Source organism: Phyllobates terribilis, unplaced genomic scaffold (assembly GCF_046119375.1).
Source record: "Phyllobates terribilis strain yellow unplaced genomic scaffold, ASM4611937v1 Scaffold_7206__1_contigs__length_39314, whole genome shotgun sequence".
NCBI lineage: Eukaryota > Metazoa > Chordata > Amphibia > Anura > Dendrobatidae > Phyllobates > Phyllobates terribilis.
The window spans coordinates 22629-39315 of record NW_027369947.1 but is presented as its reverse complement, the minus strand read 5'-3'; the positions used below and the strand labels follow the sequence as shown (position 1 = coordinate 39315).

At 34.6% G+C, this 16687-nt stretch overlaps 2 pseudogenes; both read left to right on the top strand.

Annotated features, from left to right (window-relative positions):
• Nucleotides 1-4929: 4929 nt before the first annotated feature.
• On the top strand, nt 4930-9488 carry LOC141251567 (uncharacterized; annotated as a pseudogene).
• Nucleotides 9489-9607: 119 nt separating this feature from the next.
• LOC141251566 (uncharacterized) lies at nt 9608-10072 on the top strand (annotated as a pseudogene).
• Nucleotides 10073-16687: the final 6615 nt, after the last annotated feature.

Here is a 16687-nt window from a genome sequence, read left to right as displayed (position 1 = left end):
ATTATTTTCTTGTGCTTAATTAGATAGGGTTACTAGAATCTTGTTGCCCATGCTTCGCACGGGCCTTACGTATGTCAATATTTTAGCTTATGTGATGAGGTTGATTTATATTTCATGTAGGTCTAATTCTAATTTATTTCATACAATGTTATTTCAGGTTGGCTATTATTGATTTCTTTTTTTATTGTGATTCTTAGTATCTTTTTAGATTCTAAACTTACTTTTATATCTTTTTGAGGGATTAGACATTCATGCTAAACATCTTTACACACTTCCTATGAATTTATATAATTTATTCAAACAGTGCAAATAAACTATGAAATCATCCAGGATAATCATGTCTAGTGTCCTCCAATACCATTAACATATTTTGCTAAATTCAGAAATTGTTAATTATGGTTGATGTGCCAATTGGCCATTCTTCTCAGCATTTCGAACGGAAACAGCCTATTCGTGAACTTAATATAATACCACAATTTGCAATAATTGAAGAAATATGTGTATTGTGATCAAAATGAAACACGTCACCATTGTCTAGAAGCCATTAACCATGACAACCTTCTCTACCTCATTATCAGATCCTAACATCCACACTTCAAAAGGCCCAATTTCTCTCTCTGTTTGGTTATTGATATCCAAATGTACCTACAAACACAACCCACACACATAATAAAAGTATCAAAACAACTACTTCATTCAAAATCTCTAGCCTAAAACTCCCAATCTTTTGTGCAAAATGCATTACCTGAAATGGCATATGCAAGATGATGTGTGATGGGGTCTCTTTATTAGCAATTCAACGTCCTTCCGAACTACAGGCTGCTAGAAATCAGAAGACATAACAACAGATAAATCTGACTTTCACTTAAACTAAGTAACAACCATATGAATCACTACTTTAATTGCTTTCTCCAATATTTAGTAGAATGAATGCTTAAACAGAATTCAATTGCAATAAAATGAAGTATAGTGTTGTTCTAAATTTCAAATCAAACTAAGCACCAAAATACAACTCCATATGGTTTCAACTTGTCACCAAAAATCAGCATCTATTCAAGGAGTTTTGCACCTGAATTTGCATAATCGAGCTACTAAAACATTCATGTGTAGAAATACAATTTACAACAACAGAGAATGGCATATGCATAAGAATTTACACACTCCATCTACAAATAAAATTCAGAGCGAATATTTCCATTTTCTGCAATCCCCCAAATCTTCCCACCTACTAATTAAACCTTAATCACACCAGTTAATTTCTGTTATTCAGAAAAACCAGCAAAATTTCTGAGGTCTTCTTATGGCTGATTACACCAGCTAATTTGTATCTTATTAGCTTACTGAAACTAAATGTGAGCAACTCATCCAGGCATAAGATTTGAATCTGTGCAATCTCAATTGCTCTCCTCGTGCACTTTAAAAAACTAAAAAAGAACTCAAAATAGTAAAACAGAACTTTAACTACTTGTCTAAGAAGTTTGCTTTGTCTGAAATAGAAGATCATCTTCCTCTTGAGCAGCCTCTCTTGTTTGCGCTCCTACAAACCTGTGAGATGCGCTCTTCCCTAACCTGTCTCACCCATTCATATTCAACCTGCCGCCGACTCATCACACCCTCTTCAAACATATTCTGCAAGTGCAAGGGAAACGTACAGTTCAATACAAATACATACACACATACACATTCTAGAGTCGAAAATACATACCTTGTTGTCCAACATTCTGGCTAGTCTGTTCTTCTCTTGAAGGTCAGTGTCATGGCGTTCCCTGCTTAGCTCAATCTCCAACTGCCATGCCATGTCAAGTTTATATTCTTCTTCCTCTTCCCTGGGTTTAACATAACATATACGGAACCAGTTACCTCCAAGTCACATGTTGGATCACATATTTAGTTAACTATCTAAGCCAGAAAACTCATGCTCAAAGATCAAAGACAGATAGGGACAATTTAAAAATTCTAACGAAAAATAGACAGATAGGGACAATTGCCATGGACCTCGGTTGTACAAATCAGGGACAATTTAGAAACTCTCTGCTTGCCTACCATCATCACACGGTATGTATTTATACTAAGACCACAAAAACAGTAATGCATGCTTTAGGTAGCTGTTTGGCAAATGCAAAAACAGGTCAAATGAGATAAAACAGAGCTATGAGCATAATTTTTTTTGCATGAGAGCAAAGCAAAGAATAAATACTAAGGATTCAGATAAAATAGAATGAGATCTGAAGACTCAAACCTCTCTTCCGTCATAGTTAATGACTATTGTGTTTGTGACGCCCAAGCGGCTTATATTTGCAGTGAGGGAATGAAGCCTCTTGCCCTTCATCTCATTTGCATACAACAAACCTATAGTACCGAATTAACAGAAAAAATCGGTAAAACTATACAACCAATATGAGGTCATCAACCAAGTCTATCTTGTTGCTAAGAAATGGTACCAAACTTGATATTTTTATAATTTATTTGCAAAACATAAATTATTATACAAATTTACAGAGAGAGATAGAAACATCATTTACCAGTGTTCTTCATGAGAGCGGCTATATATGTGGTTTTACCACCAGGTGCAGCCCTGAAACAACAATGAACCTCATTATTCACGGACAACAAAATCCTTATTAGATATTAAAAAAATGTAATATTATTTACAACAACTCAACAAAGTGTCATTCTACCAAAATCAGAGTTCAATTTCTTCAAATTGAAATGTATGGATTTACTGAATTCACGTTTGTAGAAAGGGAAGAGAAGATAAGAGACTTACTCGAGAAATTCTAAACCATAATACAGGTCCAAAAACATAATACCCGCCAATGTATAATTCCGGCAATTTTCTTTAATCCCTGCAATTTCTTTAATCCTGCAAACCATAATACATGTCCGAAAAGAAGATAAGAGACTTACTGAATCTCTTTAATCCCTCCAATTTCAAAGATTAAAGAGATTCTAGGCCATAATTCCTACAAAACTAAACCCTAGCAATCGAAATAGAAAACGATTTAGAATGGAGGAAGAGGTTTCAATACCTTGTATACAGGTGAAACCGCCATCCCCGAGCTTGCGACTGGGATTAAACTTATCGGTTGCCTTCAAAAGTGATTCGATGGAGAACTAATTCTTCTCTCCTCTTCAGACCTCAAATAGAAGATCATCTGCCTCTTGAGTAGCCTCTCCTGTTTGCGCTCCTGCAAACCTGTCAAAGGCGCTCTTCCCTATCCTGTCTCACCCTTTCATATTCTTCCTCCGGCCGACTCATCACACCCTCTTCAAACATATTCTGCAAGTGCAAGGGAAACGTACAGTTCAATACAAATAAATACACACATACACATTCTAGAGTCGAAAATACATACCTTGTTGTCCAACATTCTGGCCAGTCTATTCTTCTCTTGAAGGTCAGTGTCATGGCGTTCCCTGCATAGCTCAATCTCCAACTGCCATGCCATGTCAAGTTTATATTCTTCTTCCTCTTCCCTGGGTTTAACATGACTGATACGGAACCAGTTACCTCCAAGTCAAATGTTGGATCACCTATTTAGTTAATTATCATAGCCAGAAAACTCATGATCAAAGATCAAAGACAGATAGGGACAATGAACCTCATTATTTCACGGACAACAAAATCCTTATTAGATATTAAAAATGTAATATTAGTTACAACAACTCAACAAAGTGACATTCTACCAAAATCGGAGTTCAATTTCTTCAAATTGAAATGTATGGATTTACTGAATAATAATCAAATCTGAATAATAATCACAACAAAAATAGCTAATTTCTCAAAAAATAATAAAAGAAAGGTAACCGATCAGGAAATCAGAGTCAAGAAATCAACATGGGAAAGATGACGCCATCAACTACAATACCAAAGTTTCGGTCGCAGAGCTTCACCGCTTGGTCATGCATTATCTTAGGCTCTGTGGAATCCCTAATATCAACCTAGAAAGCGCAACGCAGGTAAGATTTTTCATCAATTACACAATGCGACCGCCTACTTTATAGAACATGATACCAAAACTAAAATTCGACACAACATACAAAATTGAAGTCGTTGTCGTGGCCAACCTTAAAAGTAAATGAAATTTCAAGAAACATCAAGAGTGGAATAATTGAATGGATTATTGAGTAGATAGATAGAAAAAATGAACTGCATTAGTTAAGAGGAGAAAAAAGCACGAACATGAACTATAAAATAAAAAGATCAGAGTTCCACTTCCATGCTACCATAGCATAATTAGAGGTATTTATCGTCTACTCGTCACACAGAAACTACAGTAATTAGAGAAATTGAAACGAAACAGCAAAATTAACCTAGCTATACAAACAATTAGGAAAATTTTAACGAAGAACATTAATTGAAATCTGACCTACTCTACATTGTCTCCTGCTTCTCACGAAATCTCCGACCGCCTCCTACACGAATCGCCATTGAGAAAGCAAACAAAAGAACAAAATTAACCTAGAAACAATAGTAATTAGAGATATTGAAACGAAACAGCAAAATTAACCTAGCAATACAAACAAATAGGAAAATTTTAACGAAGACCATTTATCGAAATCTGACCTACTCTGCACTGCCTCCTACTTCTCACGAAATCTCTGGCCGCCTCCTACACGAATCGTCGGCCGTCTCCTACAATGGTGCGAACATTTCAACAACGTGGAAGACGCAAATTTAAACACAGAAGAAGACGGTTGAGGTAGACCAGCCGTTTCTGTGTGAGCGTCACATTCGTAACACTGGGATGGAAAGGGAAAAATTAATTGAAGGAGATATTGATGGAGAAATCAATTGCAAGCCAATCAATGGCCAATGGAAGTTTGAAAGACATGAACCGCAAATGAAGACCCGACAAAACGAAGACCGCAAAAGCTTCCGTCCAATAGAACGCTCAAAATTTGGCCTAGGTTAAGTGGAGATTCAAGATGGGCCGTACAAAGCAAAATAATGAGAAACCTGGGCCTAACAAAGAATATGTGAATAAAGAATGCCAATTGAAGGAATTAAGTAGGGTATTAATTTGGGCAAACAATGCCAATTTTAAGATATATTAAGATTGGACCGTTCGAAATGTAACTCGACTAAAACCAGACTAATAATATTCTTATAGTATTTTTATTATATTATTATTCATTATAAAAAATATATGGTTATAATATAATTCCAATTTTTATAATTATAAATCAACTCTATGAATTAGGGAGTACATATATCTAGATCCTTTATTGCAAAAACTAAAAATATATAGAGATAAGAAAAAATATCATTGGTAACAAAATAAAAACAAAGTATAACAATAAGATCACATAGAAGATGCATTGATGATAAACTATAGAAAAAATATAATATGAACAAATTATTATATACACTCGAGTCTTCATGTCAACAACAAAGTATAATAATAACATCACATAAATGAATTATTAACGATACATTATAGAAATATATAATAAGGACGAATTATAATCTATATTCGAGTCTTCACTATAGCCCGTGCTTCACACGAGCCACAACCTTCTAGTCCTATCCTAATAGTCATTAACTAGTCTAATGCTCGTGCCTTGCATGAGGATGATAATTATATTCTATGATAAAACTGTGATATTTGATGTATGTATTGAAAACTAAATCTAAATTCAAATAGAATGGTTACTTAGCTTTAATATTAGTTACTTTTAAAATCCTAATCTAATCTTCTAATTTAATCTAATATATCTTAATCTTAATATATCTTAAAATTGGCATTGTTTGGCCAAACTAATGCTCTACTTATTGTACATTGTACATGTTTATTATTGGGCCAAACGAATTTCCATACGAATTGGGCCTAGATCACCATTCACTTGAATCACCACTTCAAATGCTTGCATTGATTTTCCTTTGCCGTTTCATAGTCAAAGACATGAATGCTTGAACGACAGTTTTTTCAGCATCAATGCAGTCTTGAATTTCCTCATTTGTGCCTTTCCATCTTCCTCTCCTTCGTTTGTGCAGCATTTGAAGGGTTAAAACGCCTGACATTGTTTCTATAAATCCCCGTCGGTGGTGTTCACATCCATTGCCATCCCGCACTTCGATCTCTCGAAGGTAGACTAATTGGTAAGTGGTAACCCAATTTCATTTTGACCTAAGTTTTATATTTTAATTTATGTGGTTTTGATTTGTGGAATTCGTTGATTTCACTAATAGTTTGAAGAAAATCTAAGCTTGGAAGCTCCGATTCGTTAAGGAAAGTAAGTAGCAGGTTTTGTCCAGTTTTCCCCTTTCAATTTACTGTAATATCATTTATGTAATTCCATATGTTTTCTTGTCTTTGATTGTTAAGAATTGAGATTGTTGGAGTAATACTTATAAAATGTGTTGATTTTGTCCTTTTTGATTGTTTAGAATTCAGATTGTAGGAGTAAGAATGTAAAATTATTTTAGTTAATAAAGGTTTTCATTCATAAATGGATGATGTAGTTTCATAATTTGATCATTTCAGTAAAATGAAGAGATGTTTTTTAAGCATTTTTAGTTTGCAAAATTCTAATTTACCAAATGTAGCAACAAACTCTAATCCTAATCTTAATTCTTATTCTTATTCACACAAGAATGCCTTGCATTTGTTTCACAAAATCCGTTTCATCATGGATTGAATGTTGATTCAATGCCACATTGACCCCTCTTTTTCATAGACTTACATTTGTCTTTCAAACTTCTATTGGCCATTGATTGACTTGCAATTGATTGCCCTAATTAATACCCTACTTAATTCCTTCAATTCGTTCAATTGTTTATTCACACAAGAATTTCTTAATCTTAATTCTTATTCTTATTCACACAAGAATGCCTTGCATTTGTTTCACAAAATCCGTTTCATCAATGGATTGAATGTTGATTCAATGCCACCTTGACCCCTCTTTTTCATAGGCTTACATTTGTCTTTCAAACATCCGTTGGCCATTGATTGGCTTGTAATTGATTGCCCTAATTAATACCCTACTTAATTCCTTCATTTCCTCCAATTGGCATTGTTTATTCACACAAGAATTTCTTAATCTTAATTCTTATTCTTATTCACACAAGAATGCCTTACATTTGTTTCACAAAATCCGTTTCACCAATGGGTTGAATGTTGATTCAACGCCACCTTAACCCCTCTTTTCATAGGCTTACATTTGTCTTCCAAACTTCCGTTGGCCATTGATTGGCTTGCAATTGATTGCTCCATCAATATCTCCTTCAATTTCCTTTCCATTCAAGCGTTACAAATGTGACTCTCACACAGAAACGGCTGGTCTATCTTAACCGTCTTCTTCTGTGTTTAAATTTGCGTTTTCCACATTGTTGATATGTTCACACCACATTTTGTGCATAGCTTAATAATTTACATCAAACACATAAGATATAAATAATATTCAACGTACATATATGGGCACAGACAACCTATCTATCTAATATACTATAATCTTAGGGATGCAAAAATACTAAATGTGATCCTAATACACATTAATTATATCCTAATTATGTAAAAGGCCCACATCTAATACTCAATCTTAAAAAAACTAATAATCAAAATCAAAATCAATAGATTCTTATTTGTGCCATCCACCTAAGCCCAACAAAAAGAATAGGCACAATAGATAATTCAATCATCGAAATATTTGAGTCTCAAATATTTGGAATGTCTAATTATCCGCAGCTATATCATACAAGATATATATATCACTTAATCATCTGATATGAGAGTATATTATATAATATAAATAGATGTTCGTGTATACAATAAATAGATGATTATAATATTATAATTAGACCTATTTAAAATTGTATAAAATAAATTAGAATTAGACCTACATGAATATATTTATAGTATAAATATTAGGAGGGGTTCTTGTGAGTACAAGTATTATGGTGAGTAGGTGAGTACGGATCTGGACCGTTGGATCGGGACGATCAACGGTTCATAAAATTCAGTTTAAAAACAAAGAAAATAATTAAATATATCCAGCACACGCTGGTTATGTAATTCATAATGACATTTTTGTAATTCAAATAAATATGCGTTAAAAAGACAATAATGTCCTGACTTAACAATAGCCATTTCAAGAGCACCGTCTGCCCTTTCTTCTCTCCCTACATTTTTCGATCTCAACCTACAATATCTTCTCTCAATCCACCATTGTTGTTCCTTCGGAGCGCGATTTGTTCCTCCGGCGAGTTGCAACTCCATTCGAAGGTTGAGTTGGAAGAGGTGGCGGAAATTACTCCGCTTTTTCCTCGATGAAGAAGCATAAAAATATCCCACACCCAAAATCCTAAGTTCAGATTTGGAACATGTAATTTGTGAGTTTGCTTGTTCTCTAGCCCCAGTTTGCAAGCTTCTAGTTGGATGATTCTCCTGCTGAAGAGGTTGATAATGTTAATGGCGTTTCACTTCTTCAAGCCTGCAAATCCCTCAAACAGATTAAACAAGTACACGCCCTCATCTTCAAGTCCGGCCTTGATTCCGACCCCTTCATCGCCGGCAAGGTCATCCTCACCTGCGCAGTTTTGGTGCCCAACTCCATCGACCACGCTCGGAGGATATTCTGTCACCTACCGGATCCAGACGTGTTCACCTACAACACCTTAGCTCGAGGAATCTCAGAGTCCTCTGAAAGCCACCATGATGCCCTTCATTTGTTTGTTGAAATGCGGCGGGCTTTCTTTCTCAAGACGGTTGCAAATTTGAAGGATTTGGTATCTGGTATCCAACTTCATTGCTAAGCTTTAGTGTCTGGGTTTAGCTCCCATCTGTTTGTCGAAACGACATTGACAAGTATGTACGGTGAATGTGCATGTGCTGAATCTGCACGGAAGTTGTTCGATGAAATTCGTCAACCAAATGTCGTTGCTTGGAATGTGCTCCTCACTGCTTGTTTCAGGTCTGATGACGTTAGCCAAGGGGAAAGAGTGTTTAACCGAATGCCTTCTCGGGATTTAACCTCCTGGAATGTCATGCTAGCAGGGTACACAAAGGCAGGGAAAATCAACCTCGCCAACAACCAGTTTTCCAAAATGCTTATTAAGGACGATGTTTCATGGAGTACAATGATTACAGGGTTTGTTCAGACTGGGCATTTCAAGGAAGCCTTTGATCTTTTCAGGGGGTTGAAGAACGAGGGAGTTAGAATGGTGAATGAGGTGAGCTTAACCAGGGGTTCTATCTGCATGTGCTCAATCCGGGGCGCTTGAATTCGGTAAAGTCATTCATTGCTTTGTACATAAATCTGGCCTAATTTGGATTGTCTCTATAAACAATGCACTTCTAGATACCTACTCCAAATGCGGCAACGTGAGTATGGCTAGTTTAGTTCTCAACACAATGCCCGAAACAAGAAACGTAGTTTCATGGACCGTGATGATCGCAGGCCTCGCGATGTAGGGTTATGGTAAACAAGCTCTTAATCTCTTCAACAAAATGGAAGAATCCTCCATACAGCCTGACAACAGTATATGAGATTCTGTGGAAATACTGACGGTAATTCTGTGCAAATACTGATGGTAGTATATCTGTGAAAATATGGATATTTCACTACTCACAATAGGTTATTTCTTGAACTGTTCTATTTTACTTGCATGAAGAAACTTTTTCAGTTGATTAATGAACTGCCAACAGTATATGAGATTCTGACCCGAAATGTGAAGCCAAAGTATCCACCTGGTAAACATAACAGCAGCATTAAACACAAATCCGGTTCAAAGGTAAATAAAAATTCCTTTATCACTGTATATTTGTACTTCACCTCTCTCATACTGGCTACTTACCATGTGTATACAGTCACGCCAATCTGAGCTCAAGATCAAAGGGATGAAGATGATGACTCCAAAGGAAGATGACAGTGGAGATGAAGAAGATGAGCAAGGAGGAACTCTCTGTGGAGCTTGTGGTGATAACGACGGCTTTGATGAATTATGGATTTGTTGTGATATAGTTTGTGAGAAGTGGTTCCATGGTAAGTGTGTAAAAATTACACCTGCAAAAGCTGGCATATCAAGCAGTACAAGTGCCCTGGTTGTAGTAACAAGAGAGCTAGGGTTTGATCCTCCATCAATCAATCCACCCTTCAAATTTAATCTGCAATCAACAATAACTGTCATGACAATGAACTGACATAACATATTTACCTACCAGTAATCCCCCTATTTCTCCCATCAAACAACATACATACCGTGACATACCGTGAATGCCTCGTCCACAACAAGAATCAGGCCGACTTGAAACGAGCATGACGAAGTCCTACAGAACAAACAAACTAAAACTTGTCAGTTTTTGTGTTAATACAACCACGATTATTTAATGACGGTTCTTAAATTTGTATTGAAGGTTTGTAAAATTTCTGTAATAAATTTATAATGCGGATTCATAAGTTTTTTCATTTCAGTTCATGGTTCATAAATTTCCATTTGGATTTCTATGATATTTATTTCGATCCATGAATTTTCTATAATAATAAGTTCGCGAGGTTTTCTTTTATAGGCTCACTCACCTAAATTTTCTATAACAAGTTTGCGAATTATTTCCCCTTCACTTATACAGATCTGTGTTATCATTGTAGGGCTTATAAGTATGATCCATCCAGCTTGCCCGATTTGCACGGTTAGAGAGAAATAGGTGTTGAAGATGTCAAGGAAGGTGATGAAAGTTGAAACGAGATTCTGCAAGAAACTGACAAACATGGTCATGGATAGCTATTTTGATAATGATTTGTAGAATGGTGAAAAGAGTGGGTTTGAGGAAGAGAAGAAGGGTAGTTCTAGTTCTGGTTCAAAGTTTTATAATTACACAGTGAATCCACAATCTCCATGACAAAGCAAGCTAATTTCAATCAACTGACTCGTTTAATTTCTGTTTTGTTGAGGAAATTTTGTGGAATTAAGATGCATTGTATGTGATTTTGGATCAAGTAGAAGCCATATGTAATAACTCTATATCAAATGTTCATAAATTTTATATATAAGGTTCATCAATTTATATAAAAGGTTCATAAATTTATATAAAAGGTTCATGAATTTATATAAAAGGTTCATGAATTTTATAATTTATATTTCATAAGTTTTATATTTTATATTCATCAATTTATACTGAAGGTTCATCAATTTATACAAAAGGTTCATCAATTTGTATTGAAGGTTCATGAATTTACACTAAAGGCTCATCAAATTTATGTTTTCATGAATTTTATATTGAAGGTACATAATTTCTATTAAAGGTTCATAAATTTGTATTGGTGGTACATGAATTTCTATTAAAGGTTCATAAACTTATATTGAAAGTTCGTAAAATTTATATCACCCGCCTTTTTCATATTTCTGAAATTTAGCGAGGGATTCCCTAAATCCGCAGCTAAATTAAATGGTGTGTTTTTATTAAATGAAGCATTTAACGACGGACGGCTCTGTTGCTAATTTCTTCGAAAAGCCCGGTAAAGAAAGTTGAAAATCGACGTTTTATGTGTTGTCCGGAGTTTAAAGTGATATTTGGAGGGGAAAACGTCCGTTTTTGGATAAAAGGAAACGGGCAGCCCCTGCGGACCTGGGGTCGTGTAGCTCTTTTAGAGAGCTTTCTTTCCGTATATTATACGCCTGATTCGGACAACCGGTGCGAGAGTTATGCTCGTTTGAATGCAAGGTACGCGTAAAGTCCTGCTACATGTTCGTGGATTATGTGAAATCTGTTATCCTAGGCATACCCGAAAGACGCTCATATTGTGTTTCGGACAGAGACCTTCAAAACGACTACTCATAATACTTAAATGGATCATCGAATCAAAAGTTATGCCATTTACAACGATTGTGCCCAACCTTGCACAATCAATGGAGCTAACACAATAAGCAAATTTTGTTTATCCTGAATTTATGAAGGTTAAATATAAAAAATGTTTAATTTATGAAGGTTAAATTATATTTTATATTTTTGGTTCATCAGTTTTTTATTTTGAAGGTTCATTAATCTAAAATTTAGATGAAAAATTATAAATTTGAAATTCTACAATGAAAAATTATAAATTTGTGTTAAATGCTCGTATTTTTAGATTGAATGTTCATAAATTAGTATTTTTGGTTCATAAATTTAAATTTTATATTTTATATTTTGGTTCATCAGTTTTTTCATTTCATTCTTTGGTTCATAAATTTATATTGAAGGTTCGTAAATTTGGACTGAAGGTTCGTAAATTTTCTTTAATAAAATTCATTAATCTAAAATTCTGTTATAAAAAATTATAAATCTAGATGAAAAATTATACCTCTAGAATTCTTTAATAAAATCATATATTTATATCGAAGTTCATAAATTTGTATTGAATGTTCATAAATTTGTATTGAAGGTTCATAAATTTGTATTGAAGTTTCATAAATTTGGATTGAAGGTTCGTACATTTTCTGTAATAAAATTCATTAATCTAAAATTCTATAATGAAAAATTATAAATTCAGATGAAAAGTAATAAATCTAAAATTCTGTAATAAAATCACAAATTTATATTGAAGTTTCATAAATTTGTATTGATGGTTCATAAATTTGTATTGTAAGGTTCATAAATTTGTAATGAAGGTTCATAAATTTGTATTGAAGGCTCGTAAATTTGTATTGAAGATTCGTAAATTTTCTGTAATAAAATTTATTAATCTAAAATTCTATAATGAAAAATCATAAATTCAGATGAAAAATTATAAATCTAAAAATCACAAATTTATATTGAAGTTTCACAAATTTGTATTGATGGTTCATAAATTTGTATCGAAGGTTCATAAATTTGTATTGAAGGTTCACAAATTTGTATTGAAGGTTCATAAATTTTTTTTGAAGGTTCGTAAATTTGTATTGAAGATTCGTAAAATTTCATGTAATAAAATTCATTAATCTAAAATTATATAATGAAAAGTTATAAATTCAGATGAAAAATTATAAATCTAAAATTCTATAATAAAATCACAAATTCATATTGAAATTTCATAAATTTGTATTGATGGTTCATAAATTTGTATTGATGGTTCATAAATTTGTATTGAAAGGTTCATAAATTTGTATTGAAGGTTCATAAATTTGTATTGAAGACTCGTAAATTTGTATTGAAGATTCATAAATTTTCTGTAATAAAATTCATTAGTCTAAAATTCTATAATGAAAAATTATAAATTCAGATGAAAAATTATAAATCTAAAATTCTGTAATAAAATCACAAATTTATATTGAAGTTTCATAAATTTGTATTGATGATTCATAAATTTGTATTGATGGTTCATAAATTTGTATCGAAGGTTCATAAATTTGTATTGAAGGTTTATAAGTTTGTATTGAAGGTTCGTAAATTTTCTGTAAAAAATTTGCATTGAAGGTTCGTAAATTTTCTATAATAACACACCAGATGCAATAACAACAATACAACAAGGCTTTACTTAGGACAAGAAGATTTGAATGCTCAATTTCAGCGGAGAATGAAGCATCACAATTGGTCTTGATAACACCAATCAAAGGGGGGTACAAGTCAAAACAGACACGCAGCTAGTTAGGGGCATGAGATCACCTTTGTTGTGCGATTTGAAGTCACGTTGGAAGGAGGGTCACACTTATCTAATAGTAGTACTTATAAGTGCACAATTCTGCCTATCCCATCCTAAAAAAAATCACAACATCACCATGAGAGTCACTATACAAATGTTCAGTAGTAAGATTGCATAAAATGTTCAGTAAAAAATATGTGAATCAATGAAGCGGAGGTCTATAGGACAGAATAGTGGAGCAACAAGAGAACAAAAAATAATTAAAACATCATCAATATGCAATATCTGCAGATATGGGAAAAGGTACAAGTTATTCATGAACTAACAGGCTACCTGGCCCATACAAGCGAATGGGCTTGGACAGTAAATCTAGCCCAAATCAACCATAAGCACAGCCCACTTATCCGGATAGGAAAATTCAGAAAAACCTGGCCCAAGCCCAACTTTGTACAGGTCTAGTTTCTAATTAAGAACATACCGACCAAATGGGTCGGATCTAGTAGGTTTTGCGGGTAATTTCAGTATTTGCCCGGTCTAATTCGTTATAATAATAACTCAAAAGCATCCACCACAAAAAATCAGCCTCTAAATAAAATACAAGTGAGAAACTGAAATTAGCCTGAGCAAAATACAGTATAGTTGTGGAGACGAGTGAATAGGAGCAAAAATTAATGAAAGAGGAAGACAACACTAAGATGCTGCTATCTATTCTTCAGCTGCTGCTGCTTCAAAGGTCTCCCCAGGAACGAGTTCTGGGACCTCATCGTCTTCTTCCTCAGGAACCTGCTTCTGCTTTTGGAACTGCTCTGCAAGCTTCCTTAAATTGTCCAAGTTATCTGGCCCTGAGAGATAACCATTCATTCATCACCACACACTATAAAAGAAATCACTGAGCTATATACAACCACTAACTTACCCAATTGGTTGATCAAGTATCAAAATGTCAGTTCTAGTCAGACTTGTTTTCAGGCAGTGAATTCTAAAAGAGATGACAATTTGTAAGCTAAAAATATTTTCAGTTCACCACTTCAACCATAAATCAGCAATATTCAACAATGTCCTCAAATGCAATAACTAAACAGTAATTCAGCAGTGTCAACACTTCAGCAAATAATTCAGCACTGTCAACACTTCAGCAAATAATTCACCAGTGTCCTCAAAATGCAATTCACCATAAACAACAAAAACGTGAATACATAAAAAGAGCATAATCATCTCAGTTTAGCATAAAGGATTACTCACCTTTGAAGTGGAGAAAGCCATTTCACTAGGAAATTCAGAAAATCAAAGCATGAACTGAAGAAGATGATGAGAACCTTTGTACAGAGAAAAAGAAAGAGAAAACTGTAAAGATATTGCCCATCCACATATTTCAACATACACAAGCAGATCATAAAACTGTAAAAGCATTCTGTGTTACACGCAATCTACCACTGAAAATGTGTAGATTTGGAACTCAAATGAGGGTAAGTAGCATACCAAAGCAACATCATTAATTTCTACCCAACTTAAAAGAAAAAGAAAAATTCAAGCTGAAGAAGCTAACTCTAGATAAAGAAAGAGCTTACAGAGATGGATGATTTCACCTGTTATATATTCCAATATTGGTGATCTCTTGGGTGGTCTCTCATCATCATCATCATCTGAGTCATCTTTGCCCGACCTCTTGCGTTTAGATGGGGCCTCATCTTCCCCGTCATCATCGTCTTCCTCATCTCCGTTCTCCTGCGGCTCAAAGTCACTTTGATCCTCCTCTTCTTCAACAGGTGCAATGGGACGAACTAGATACTCGGTTCCCACATCCTATGCATCAAATAATTGTCAAACTGACTTTCCGGATCTATGCGCAGAGGTTCCAATCGAATTAGGATATAACAAGAGACGATCAAAATAGAAACTAAAGGTACTAAATCCAGCAAAAACCACATCTCTAATTGGCCTATGAATTTCTAGTTTGACAGCAGAAATGTAAAAAAGAGACAGATGTAAGATAATACCTCTTGTTCATCGTCTTCTTCATCTCTTCTCCCATCATCGTCTTCTTCCAGAATCCTTTACTGATTCAATTTGCAATTAATATCATCAACCTTACTTGATCTCTTCTCCCAGAATCCTCCAGCCGCTAAATATCCTCCTCTCGCTGATCTGTTACGGTGAATCTGCCTCCCAATCGACACGGATGAGCTCCCAATCGGCGAGACCGAGACCTAGATTGACGGAAGACCTAGATTGTGGAGAAGGCACCAAATCGACATGGATGAGCTCCCAATCGACATGGAAGACCTAGATTGACCGAGACCTAGATTGAAGGCGAGACCGAGACCGAGACATCCGGCAAGCTTCGACGAACTGAGAGGAAAGGGGGGATTCGAAGATGGAGGTGCAGTCGCCTTTGATCGCCATGGGAGAGGATGTGGTATGAGGTTTAGGAGATAAAATGACTAAAATGCCCATGTCTATATAAAAAATCTAAAACGCCAGATAAATCATGAGCCACACGATTAAAAAGATAAACGGCTCAGATCACTACTCACCTACTCACTTTAAACACTATACTCATTTGATCCTTACTCTTAATATTAGACCAATTTAACATTGTATGAAATAAACTAGAATTACACCTACGTGAAACATAAATTAAACTCATCACATAAGCTAAAATATTGACATATAATAAGGCCCGTGCGAAGCACGTGCAACATGATTCTAGTATATTGTAAAATTAGCATTAGGCAAAAATAATAAATGTGTAGTTAATTGAAATTTATTACACACATAGAAAATTTCTTGCCTTGGCTTTAGACTTACAAATCCATTTTTTGTTTTTTTTGGCCCAAGCAACCATCATACTAGCGCGTTAAACAAACAAATGTATGTATTAAGCCCTATTATTTTGGACCAGCCGGATTGAACATGAGCCCTTCATTTTTCTTTCTTGTTCGCATTCCCACTATGACTTTTAATTGCATTCATGTTTGTCCGTTTTAGAATAACTATATTTACTTCCAGATAACTCTCCATCTCCCTTCGTCTCCTCGGTTGTGGAGTAACGCTTGAGGCGTTTTTTCATTAGTAAATGTTGTCGGATTCTACAACTTCAGTTCATTCATATATTGCTACCTTGATGTATGCTTTCTTCTGCTCCCGTCCTCTC